The following is a 12,252-nucleotide window of genomic DNA, read 5'->3' on the forward strand; positions in this document are numbered from 1 at the left end:
GAATCAAAAGCGCTTGAAGTATTCCTGCAAGAACGTAGCGTAGTTCACATTGATTGTCCTTTAGACCATAGCAGTAGGACTATACTAAAACACTTTTATCCTAGGTGGCTCAAAATACTATATGCAATGAATTAACCAAAATATGACCCTTAATTTCGAATACTATAACACCTCCCCCAAAAATATTAAAGGGACATTCCTGAGTTTGCTGCAATGTTTAAGATGTTATCGACCAGCAGAGACTTTTTAACGGTTGTAATTACATATCAAATATAATTTTCAGCATAAAATATTAGTGGCTATATGTTAAACGTGTTTCTGATCGTTCTAATATTTGTACTGGTGTTAAATTTAATTTTATTTCCTAAAATATATAATTTTCGTACGTACGAAATTATTTGAAGAACAAATCCAGTTTGGGCTTCTTACAAATATTAAGATGACCACAAACACATTGAATATGCAGACACTGATATTCTAAATAAGAAAAATTATTTAATGTCTAAGTAGAAATATTGTATTAGTCGGAAACATCTTACAATGCAGCAAACTCAGGAATGTCCCTTAACTGAAAAACGTGGAACGTTTTATTGCCGGGAAGGGAAGGGAAGGGAACTATATTAACGTGCACACGGTTACGGTTCAGGCACGCCCACCATGGACTCGGGTTCTGACCTCGCCGGTTGTTTTATAGGTACCCCATGCACATTTTAAACACAAGACTACTTGAATGAAATAACATTGCGTTCATTTACTGCCCAAATAAAACAAAATGTTCTGACATGAAACATTACCATATTTATCATCATTGGCAGGATTGGTAGTATTAGCGTCACTATTAAAAGTTAGAAGCACTTCGAACTTTGACCCAGTCGAGTGTTGTCTGGTATAGTGCTACCTAATTTGCTTATATAGTTGATAATCACCAGCCATCAATAGTAAAAGCCATCAGATTAGGTTTGATGAGTCAAAGGATTTATCCCATCGGTGGATCCAATGTTCTTGAATCCTCTCTCTCTCTCTCTCTCTCTCTCTCTCTCTCTCTCTCTCTCTCTCTCCTCTCTCTCTCGTCTCTCACTCTACTCTCTCTCTCTCTCTCTCCCCTCTCTCTCTCTCGAACCTCATCCTCGGTAGTTTAAACTGTGTTATCGTTTCACTAGTCCCCTCCTCCACGAAGGAAACGCAATTTGGCTCTCTCCTCCGCCCTCCTTCTTCTCACGCCGCTCTCATAAACCGCCAGCTGACGTCGCCGACCTTTCAAAAATCACTCAGTATACCCTTCGAAACAAATCTACTTTGTGTTTTCAAAAAACAAATTTGAATCCGCCCGCCCTACATAAAACCGCCAGCTGACGTCGCCACCTTTCAAAATCATCTCAGTCGAAACAAATCTTTTTTCTTCAAAACATTAGATGAAAACCATATCTTCCATGGTACAATATTTTACCATATTGTGGTGATCATTACAAAATGCCTGGTCGAATAGGTAATATGATTACTCCTATAACGGCCCCCTCCCATATAAAACTAAGGCCAAAAGGTTTCCCTACTCGCGATATGTTTGTAAATGAAAACCAATGAATAATTAAAAAGAGAAACCACAATAAATAGTAAACACGCGGTACTACATCAATCAAGATTAATGCGTCCCTGGCTCATTTTCCAAGAAATCCCACTTTGCGATGTCCAGTTAGCCTTCAGCAAATTTCCGCAACATCTTAATTTCCTATGGTTTACCATAATCTCCTTTTTTTCACGCCCCACTGGCTCCACCGGAACAGTCCAAGACAAGACATGGTGAAGCATTGTGACGTCACATCCGCTATGGAATGGTGGCTTTCACGCAAGACTTTCTAGCAATCACTCCGGAGCCGCTCATTCACAAAAGTGGTATCCATTTCAGCCATTCTGCACTTAACACGGCCTGCAGTCATTAAGTCTTCTGTTACTGGTTTCCTCTTGTGATCAGTTTACCCTGTTAAAACGACAATGAAATTTCTCTGACAATCACTCAAGAAAAATATTTAGATGTTGCTCTCACTTTGTATGCCGCTTTAATTGATACGACGCCGAGCAGAGACGTCGTACAGTTCTGTGTGTTTCGCGTTCTTGCTTAACACAGCCATTGATGAGGTCTTAAGGCAAGCAAAACAACAGCCAAGTAGAAAAATACTCTAAAACAGGACGGCGGAAGCGTAACAAAGTTGTATCGCCGGACCGGACAAGGGATTTGATGTGCGGATCATTGTCCGAATCCGATCATGCGTGTGCGATCGTAAACTCTCCCGACAAACTTAACAGATTTAAGTTTCAATAATATTGTCATTTGGAAACAGCTAGCATTGCCTGAGGGTGTCTTGGCCATGTGCGAAAATAGTCCCCAATAACACTTGACTCAAACAACTACTTTTATTAAGACCACAAATGTGTTTAGCTCGATCGAAAGTCAATGCAAAACTACAACTTGAGTGTTTCGGAGTGTGAGACGCCCGCCAGTGGTCTTTCCAGACAATAAGTAATCATTTGATGGCCACCTGGTCTTGCAGTTGAATGTACAATGGAAACGATCACTGACAATGTCTTTATGTCAGCGGCTATTGTAACACTGTAGTCTAACATTAGTAGTTGAGAAAAAAAGAAAGGAATATTTCGTTCTCAAGTCAGTGACTTTTTAAACTAGGTGTCTAATCTGAACGATGGAATGGCTAACGTATTCAAAATCTTATCTCTGTACATAGCCGAGTCCAAATGGTGTTTTTGACAATACTGTGACTTTCCATATTAATCACCACCCAGCGTTTCCTTCATATGACGACAGATATTGTCCATCGCGTACATCATAATTATTATGATATTTACAAGTGTCACCATATGTAGCGGTGGGAGAAGAAACCCACACATAGGTAACTCGCCGAAGTTATAAGGCGGGACGTAGCCCAGTGGTACAGCGTTCGCTCGATGCACGGTCGGCGTGGGATCGATTCCCCGTCGGTGGGCCCATTGGGCTATTTTTCATTCCAGCCAGTGCACCACGACTGGTATATCAAAGGCCGTAGTATGTACTATCCTGTCTGTGGGATGGTGCATATAAAATATCCCTTGCTGCTAATCGGAAAGAGTAGCCCATGAAGTGGCGACAGCGGGTTTCCTCTCAATATCTGTGTGGTCCTTTAACCATATGTCTGACGCCATATAACCGTAAATACAAATGTGGTGAGTGCGTCGTTAAATAAATCATGTCTTTCTTTCTCGCCGACGTTATGTGAATTTTGTCAGACTGGGTCTTTTATAAATTATTTCACTTTTTTCTTTCTTTTTGTTTTCTTTTTTCTTTCACTGTGGTAATGTCTACTATGCTAACGCTAGCTATACTCTATTCTATTCAGCTGTATTCTACGGTCTTACTGCTGTGTGGCCTAGGATACTTATTTGGTTTGTACTGCTTGATACGTTCTTACATTTTCCTTTGTATGACTTAGGACAATTTTATCTTGTCTTGCTACTTGTTATGTTCTTATTATGTCTCCTGGTGTGTGGCCTACAATAGTTTATTTGGTCTTTCCGCTTTCTACGTTCTAAATGTGTTTTATGTATGACTAAGGATGCTTTATTTGGCTCACTGCATCTTATGATTATACTGTTTCTTATGTCTCTTACTTACCTTTATCACCTTACCTTATCTCTCTCCCTCCCCCCGTCTCTCTCTCTCTCTCTCTCTCTCTCTCTCTCTCTCTCTCTCTCTCTCTCTCTCTCTCTCTCTCTCTCTCTCTCTCTCGTGTATGTATATATATATATATATATATATATATATATATATATATATATATATATATAATATATATATATATATATATATATATATAATATATATATCCCAACAGCAGACACAGCAGATATGTGATTTATTATTCTGTTTGCATACGTGCATCATAAAAGCCAAATGTCCAGTATAGCATTTTAAATTATCCTTCTCTCTCTGTCTCTCTCTCTCTCTCTCTCTCTCTCTCTCTCTCTCTCTCTCTCTCTCTCTCTCTCTCTCTCTCTCTCTCTCTCTCTCTCTCTCTCTCTCTCTCTCTCTCGCTTGCTCTTCTTAATAATTATTTCAAATATTAAACATATTAACATATTAACACAATATAACCACAAGATTATCAAAATTATTAATCTATTGCCACATTCAAGATCATGTAAAGGCACCTTATCAACAAATATAATTATTTGTCCCAGAAAGACCAATACTTAACGAGTTAACAATCATTATGTGAAGGATACACAATATCTCACATACTAAAAATATATCATAAACTATACGAATTCAATCTGCTTAGCAGTTTCAAGTCATTTTACATGTTTTGCCATTTTGATACTCTGAGATTTTCTTAAGAAAAATCTTTGATTTCCTGATCGTTCAAAATCCTCCAAATTCTGTTATTTTTTAAAGCATCTGAGTCACACGACATCGCTTCTAGCAAAACTGTCCATTTAGCAGGCGATCTAAACATTATGGATTGCCTGTTAAAACGTAAACGAGTCCAAACTTTCCGCATCATTTCGTTTCAATTTCCGGAAAGCCGCAGTTTCGGTGCTGGTGTATTTGGCGGCGTTTCCTCTGTCTATTCACCGCTTAATGCAGACACATTGCCTTAAAGAGTCTTAAGATTTTTCAAGATTCAGTTTCCGGACTCCGTAATTAATCCATATACAGAAGGTTAGCCCCGCAATTAGTATGACAAAGGACAGATAATTCACCGGGTGATAGTGTGAGGTCATCGCAATGCACGCGCATGGACGCATAGCCATCACCGCCGTCAAGCCAACCAAAAGCTAGACATGGGTGTATATACGTGTTTGTAAAGACGCAGTCTGTAGAAAGCACAAAAATCTTGCTTTTTTTTCCTGTAATATGTCGTTCTTTAAAATCGGAAGGTGCGTAACCGACACCCTAACCGATTGTTCGCGTGATATTTTGCTGTCTGTAACATGTACATAATGCATCCATTGAGGTATTCTTACATTGCTTTAGCAGCTAAAATATTCATTACATTACAATATTTCCACCAATTCTATTTGTCTTGAAAGAAACTGAAAGGGATGTTTATGTAACGAACCTATAAGCATACATCTTAATTCGCGGTTGTTGGGTGTCTAACATTGTATGATAATTGTGGCACTGGGTCTTCAATGAGATGGGGAAATGTAGAACTGCTGTCTAAACCAAACAAATTCCGCATTCCCATATCCCTTCAAGATTCATACATAACTGGTTTCACCACACAGAAAACTCCTAACAGTTAACAACATACGTGTCTGGTCACACAGAAAACTCATAACATTTAACAGCATACGTGTTTCGCCACACAAAAATCTCCTAACAGTTAACAGCATACGTGTTTCGCCACACAGAAAACTCCTAACAGTTAACAACATACGTGTTTCGCCACACAGAAAACTCCTAACATTTAACAGCATACGTGTTTCGCCACACTGAAAACTCCTAACAGTTAACAGCATACGTGTCTCGCCACACAGAAAACTCCTATCTTTTAACAGCAAACGTGTTTCGCAAAACAAATACAAAGACAAAATGAGAATGGTGCATACCAGGGAGTTCTTTAATATTCAAGAAAGCTCCATTTTAATCATAATAAACAAAACTACTAACACAGTTATTCCCTTGGGGGAAAACTCGGGACATGTCTCAGACATTGAACATCTCTTTATTGGCTTTACCGGATAAACGTCTTACTTGGTTTTATTATTTTTATCATTAATTAAACTATAACTCTAGTTTACACTAAGCACAATTCAGTATCTTGTCGGGGTTTTTTTTCGAAATATAATGTATACGTTTTATAGCAAGATGCGAAACAATGTTGTGTAGTTTCGCGTATAAAAAAAAAAATTATTGGCCGATTTTATTTAATTGTTACGGTACAATAACTCCGAAAACAATGATATTTTTTTGCATTCACGGCAATAATTTCTATGCGTTCCAGTTCGGGGAATTAATGAATTGAATGACGTAAAACGAACGCATTTAACAGCTAGTTATCATACAACATTTAGAGGCGAATATTCCCAAGTTAGGCCAGATACCCGTGCTGTAGACATGAATTTTTCATGTGCTCGCCAAACCAAGGCGTTTAAAACATATTTATAAAGCCACGTCAGCCGACAGCACCACAATGATTCTTTTTGGAACAATGTCTGGTTGATGAGTTTCTTCTCCTGAGAGACACGGATAGAGTTAGGTGAGGTAAAGCAAGCTGAAACATTCATAAGGTATAATCGCCAGGGTATTTTGGGTAATGTGCTGTAGTTAGTATAAGTTAAATATTTAATTGTCCGCTATGCCGGGCCTGCAGACCTAACAAATGATCCTGCCACCTTGGGTACAACCGATCATTTATCCCGACATTCATGGCTGTTGAGGCGCAACTCCGCAACATTTTAAGGCGATCTAAATTTTCGCAGTGATAAACCCGTTTCAATGGCGTCAATATCCTGGAGTGATTAAAACAGAACAAAACCTTCATAGAAAGATAGCCGAGAATTTAATATTTCATATGTTCAATACGCCATGGCTTCGATTTATTACACGCGACAAAGGGGAACAACTGATGTGTATAAAGGCCTCGTTACCCTAGAGTGATCCACCCGTGTTAGACAAAGCATCCACTTTTAAACACTTTAAAAGATTCAGGGCATAATAACGTTTTGCTGATTGCTCGGTGCATAGCGCATATTGTCCGCATTTTCCGCTAGATTAAGCATCTTCCTTTCAGGCCTCCAAACAAATCACCGTAAAGAGTTGACTTTGAATATTTTATGATCTTCGTCTGTGTCGGTAGCGTGCGCTAAAAGCAGTATCCATCTCTCCGTGTATGCACCTTTGTTGTCTTGCTTCTACTGTAACAATTTGCTCAATATTGGGATAAAATGCTGTGACAAATAACACACACACACAAAAAAGAGTTAATGCTCGCAATTAAGACATTAACTTCTTATGCATTTATGGATGTCATAAGTGATGTAAGGGAAGGCGTTTCCACAGGAAGTGCAAATGTGCATGGCAAAAGAAGTGCCAGTTTCGCACTTCACTAATTACTTCCTTGCCATGATTTAATGGCGTGATTAGCGAAAACAAGAAGAAGCGAGTTAAATGTGTTTTGCAAAATGTTTCATTTTGTCAATTCGAAGCTCAGACTGTCTCTCTGCCTATTCCTATATATATTTTTCTGCCTGTCAGTCTATTCATTCGTCTACGAAGATGATAAATGACAATCCAAGGAACATGTCCACCACCGTACTGTCGTACCATCTTCAAACGCCAATTCTTCTCAATTTAAAAGTTGAACAAAGACCTAAAACACTTAGTGTTGTGCGCTAGCGCATCTCAAAACAATGCAAGAGGTGGGATCTGGCTCAGACGGTATAGAACCCGTCTGGTGTGCTTGGGCAGAAGGATCGAACCCCCTTTGTGTACCCAATCTTTGACTGTTATTTCCCATTCTAACCCGTGCCCATGACATATCCATCAAATGCCGTGGTATGTGTTGTCTGCTCTGTGGGAAAGTGTATATAATAGATCCCTTGCTGCCAATGGAAAAATGTAGAGGGTTTCCTCTACAACTATATATAATAATTATCAAATGTTTGCCATCCATTAGCTGATGATTAATAAATCAATACGTGCCGAAGACGTTATTAATATCATACTTCAGTTATTGACAATCCCAAACGTCGTCCATTGACTCAGTATGGTCCCAATTTGAACTTCAATTTAGAAACATAATAACATATTGTTAAAGTGTATACCGAACACAGTGGTGCTGTGAACTTGTGAGAGAATCGCTAAACATACGAGATCTTGCCAGTGTGAGAATCATACAAAAAAATAAAAATTGGTGTTTATATTATCATACACTAGTGCAATTTATACGAGAAAGACAAATGCCTTAATCGTTCATTGATTCTTTAAATACGCGTTTCTTTATTAGATTCCTACAGTTGACGAAGATTTACACAAGAAGAGATTTATTGATAGCATGTTCGAGGACAGACTTTCTTTGATGTCAGCATGTTTATTGGAGAAGGGCATTCGCGAAGGTACCAAATGATTGGATGCATTCGGAACTGAATTTGAATTACGTGAAAATAAATTCGGTTTCCAGGACTATGTGGTAATGTCAGGGCCGGTGTTCGAAACCCTACCCTTTGGCACAACGCGCGGCTACTGGCTAGACCATGCATTTATCATCAAACAACTATGTCAATTATTGTTATGGAATCAAACGAAAAAAACACAAAAACAGCATCGAATCTTACTAGATACTTCAATTGTTGACGTCATGGAACGTACATTTACGTGCCAATAATTTATCTAATCGGAATGATACTCTTGTTATTAATAGTCATGATTCTGTAAGGGATTATTTGATTGTATCAGAATGTTGTTCGTTGTAAGGAATAATTTGATTGGATCCAAGCATTTGATACATGATTGTGGCGTGTGGAGTCACGTGTTGATGTACCAAACTGACTGAAATCAGATCTTAGTGTCCATTCCGCCGTGTCTTTGTTGATAGATCTGATAATAGCCAAGGTGACGTTTCGTTATGACCAACAAATTCTAATACGATGGCAGGAAAGGAATGTTTGTTTAAAGAAACCTAGGCACATTTTAAACTATGGCTGTTTAGTGTTTAACATATGGTTATTTCGACATTTGGCCATTATGAAGAAAGAGAGGAAACCCGTTGTCAGATAGATAGATTACTTTTAACAACAAAGCAGCAAGGGATGTTTTATATGCAATTATAGGAGAGTACAAAGTTTGGTGTACTACTCGTGTGTTTTTTGTTTTTTTTTTTTTGTTTGATGCGGTGCTAGCTGATATGGAAACCGATATCGATAACCGTTGAATCGATTTTATTTTATGTATACGTTTTCTGCCTCAGCGCCAGCACCGCGCCAAAAAATAATGGTAAAAAATTTAAATTAAAATAAAATAAAATAAAATAAATGCATATTATGGAAAACGGCTTTTAAAAATAGGGACAGAATATTTAGCCATAAAGTTGTCATCTCCTTGAACATCAGCTTTGTTACTTATCTGTGTATTTGTTTCGTTGTGTGGCCGAATTAGAAATTTTAAAATAAGCTGGCTAGATGAAGACCAAGAACTCTTCATGTTTTGCTTAGTTTATTATCTAATATTATCCAACAGCATTGTTATCTCACTCTGAATTACTAGAACCACTGGAAGTACTACATCGAGCTATGTATAGATTCTTACAAAACTGTCTGGCACATACCATTCAGTATGACGAATGCACATAATCAATAAATCAGTCAATCAACCATTTGACTCGTGCTTACATCCATTGAAGGTTCAAACACGACTGTCTTGGGCACATCATTCTAGATTTTCCGGTGGATGTGTTCAAGACGGGGGGGGGGGGGGGGGGGTAGTGCGCAAATAAAGCCCCCACTTCGCACAAGAGAAACGTTGGGGGTTTTGTTTGTTGTTTTTGTTTTTGTTTGTTTTTTTTTTTTGGGGGGGGGGGGTTTGGGGTGGTGGTTAAGTTCTTATTAGGTCCACGCTGTTTTGTCGGGTGTTTTAAAGATTTTTTTTTTGCAACGAAAGGTCGTCATTTTCTATTTGGAAAAATACAACTTCGCTCATCTCGACAATCCTAAATATTGCTACGTCAATAAATATATAGAATACAACACTATACGAATACAGTTTTCGGGTGTTAAAGTATAGTGTACATGGGGAAGAACATATACAAAATGTGTGTACTACATAGCTATATGAATCGACGAAATGTGAAAATTGCTCGTTTGTCTTTTCTTGATTTTCATAGATTTCGTGATACCAATCCGGTTTACAGTGATGTACAGAGACTATATTATTGTTTATCCATGCCACTGTTTGGGCTCTGTCGTCCATTAAACTTAGTCTTGTATTATTGTAATTATGTGATCGCTTTTGTCGTATTGATTTAATTTAACAGGCTCTGTTTTCATTCGTCGGACTTTGGAAATTTGACTTTGTCACAAAGCTAGAGAATCATACTGTATATATTTGATTGGAGTGGGGTTGATGAATGGGGTGGGGGTTGAACGTGTATTTTTATTGCAATACGACACTTCAGAAATGAGTTTATACAATATTAAAACCTGTAAAAGTGAGTTTAGTATTTCGTATTGCTATTGTTTGTTTGATGTTTTTTATTCACTCTGGGGGACAATGTTCTCACCCCCCCCCCCCCCCCCGAAAAAAAAAAAAAAAAAAAAAAAAAAACAAAAAAAAAAAACAAAAAAAAGGAAAAAGCGGAATCCCCTCATGAGATAAAATAACAAAAATAAATATAAAAAACATGCATTTGTCCATTTTCAATAATTATTTTATAAGCTTAGTGGGGTTTTTTCCCTTACGAATATTTTAATATGTATTTTGAATATGAATATCGTTTTCGTATCGCTATTGTTTGTTTGATGTTATAAATGCACTCTGGACGACAATGCCCTCACCACCTCCCCTCTCCCCCCCCAAAAAAAAAAAACAACAACAACAACAACAACAACAAAAAAAAAAAACCACACACACCCCTGCCCCCCCCCCCCCAAAAAAAAAAAGAAGAAAAAAAAAAAGAGGAAAAAGCGAAATCCCCTCACCAGAAAAAAATAACAAAAATAAATATAAAAACATGCATTGGTCCATTTAAAAAATATATATTTTATAAGCATAGTGGGGTTTTTCCTTACGAATATTTTAATATATATTTTGAATATGAATATCGTTTTAGAAGAAAAACAAATGTATTGTTAATATATATTTTAAGTGTTCAATTTATTAATTAATAATTGAAACGATATAATATTATAAGGAAAGGAAAGACAAATTCCATGACAATAACCTCGTGTCATCTTCAAATACTGAAACTTAGCCTACCCTATTTCAATTAGATCTGATTCGCTGTAGGTGATGCATTGAGTCTCTTTTTTACCAATAGTTTCAGTTGAAAGGTAAACTGCTCCAATAATAAATATACATAAAATAATATCATTCTTTCTCAGAACACTGCAAGAGATGGAATAATATGGACATGAATGCCAAACGCGTGAGGTTTCTCGGTGCAGCGTTAGGATATTATTGTCACAAATCGCCCGGGCCAGAAACTGCCACGCAGGGGGAACGTAATAACAATGATAATCAAGTGTGTTTAAGTTTAAACACGTTCGGATATTTCACTAAGTAATTTCAAATTTACATGATCACAATTGAAGAAAATATTAGATTAACTGGAATCGACCACAAATACGCAATTTAGTGAAAGCTCGTGTCAATACAGGTGAGAGGAGCCTACACGCACGAAAGGACCTTTCTGCTTTCATTCACATGATAGGATTAAGCGAAAACGAATATTCTGTGTCCCTAAAAAAAAAACCGAAGAAGAAGAAGCCTATAAATTCCTCCCAAGGTACGGCGCACTCACACCTGGGGCGGTGATGCATTCACACGAGTGTGTAAGTCTTAAAAGGGAGTCGTGAATGGTGACCAATGTCATTATGTTTTAGATCGCCAGGCCATACAAAGTTTGAAAATCCAATCCGCCCATGAAAATGATGGACTTACAACTGCGACTCGCTACGTATTTTCTTCTGACATCTGGTCTTGCAAAGCAATTGTGCGGCCAATAAAAGATTAACTTCGTCTAAACAGATCTTCGGTACATCAAATTTAGTCTCTTCTGGTGGCATGGCCGGAGAGAAAAGCGTCTCCTTCAATGAGCAGGGGAATTAATGAAAACATGGAAAACAGACAAATGAAAAGATTACAATCGTCAGAACACAGGTGAAAACGAACAAACTCTTCCCAGATTTACCTCCCATGTGCCACTGACTTTTCGGAAGCGAAAGGTGACGATTTCACGTTTAATTCCTGGATTATTGACGGTGCAAATAAATACTATATCGCTTTTCCACGGGGCTTCCCCAATCATTTACCGCGAAATTGATCTCATCACACCTTTTTTTATTATTATTCAGAATAAAGACAAAACGGAATTACGCTCATATGCTTCCTCATATTTTACGTAGAATATTAAATAATTTTTTTTTTTAATGTAACACAGACGGTTAACTACAGTTTGACAAACGTAACATGCACACGTACTGCAGAATGCCACAGGACACAAACCAACGATGACGAACGATTTTACACTGTTGTTTTGTTATAAT

This window comes from Gigantopelta aegis, chromosome 10 (assembly GCF_016097555.1).
Source record: "Gigantopelta aegis isolate Gae_Host chromosome 10, Gae_host_genome, whole genome shotgun sequence".
Taxonomy (NCBI): Eukaryota; Metazoa; Mollusca; class Gastropoda; order Neomphalida; family Peltospiridae; genus Gigantopelta; species Gigantopelta aegis.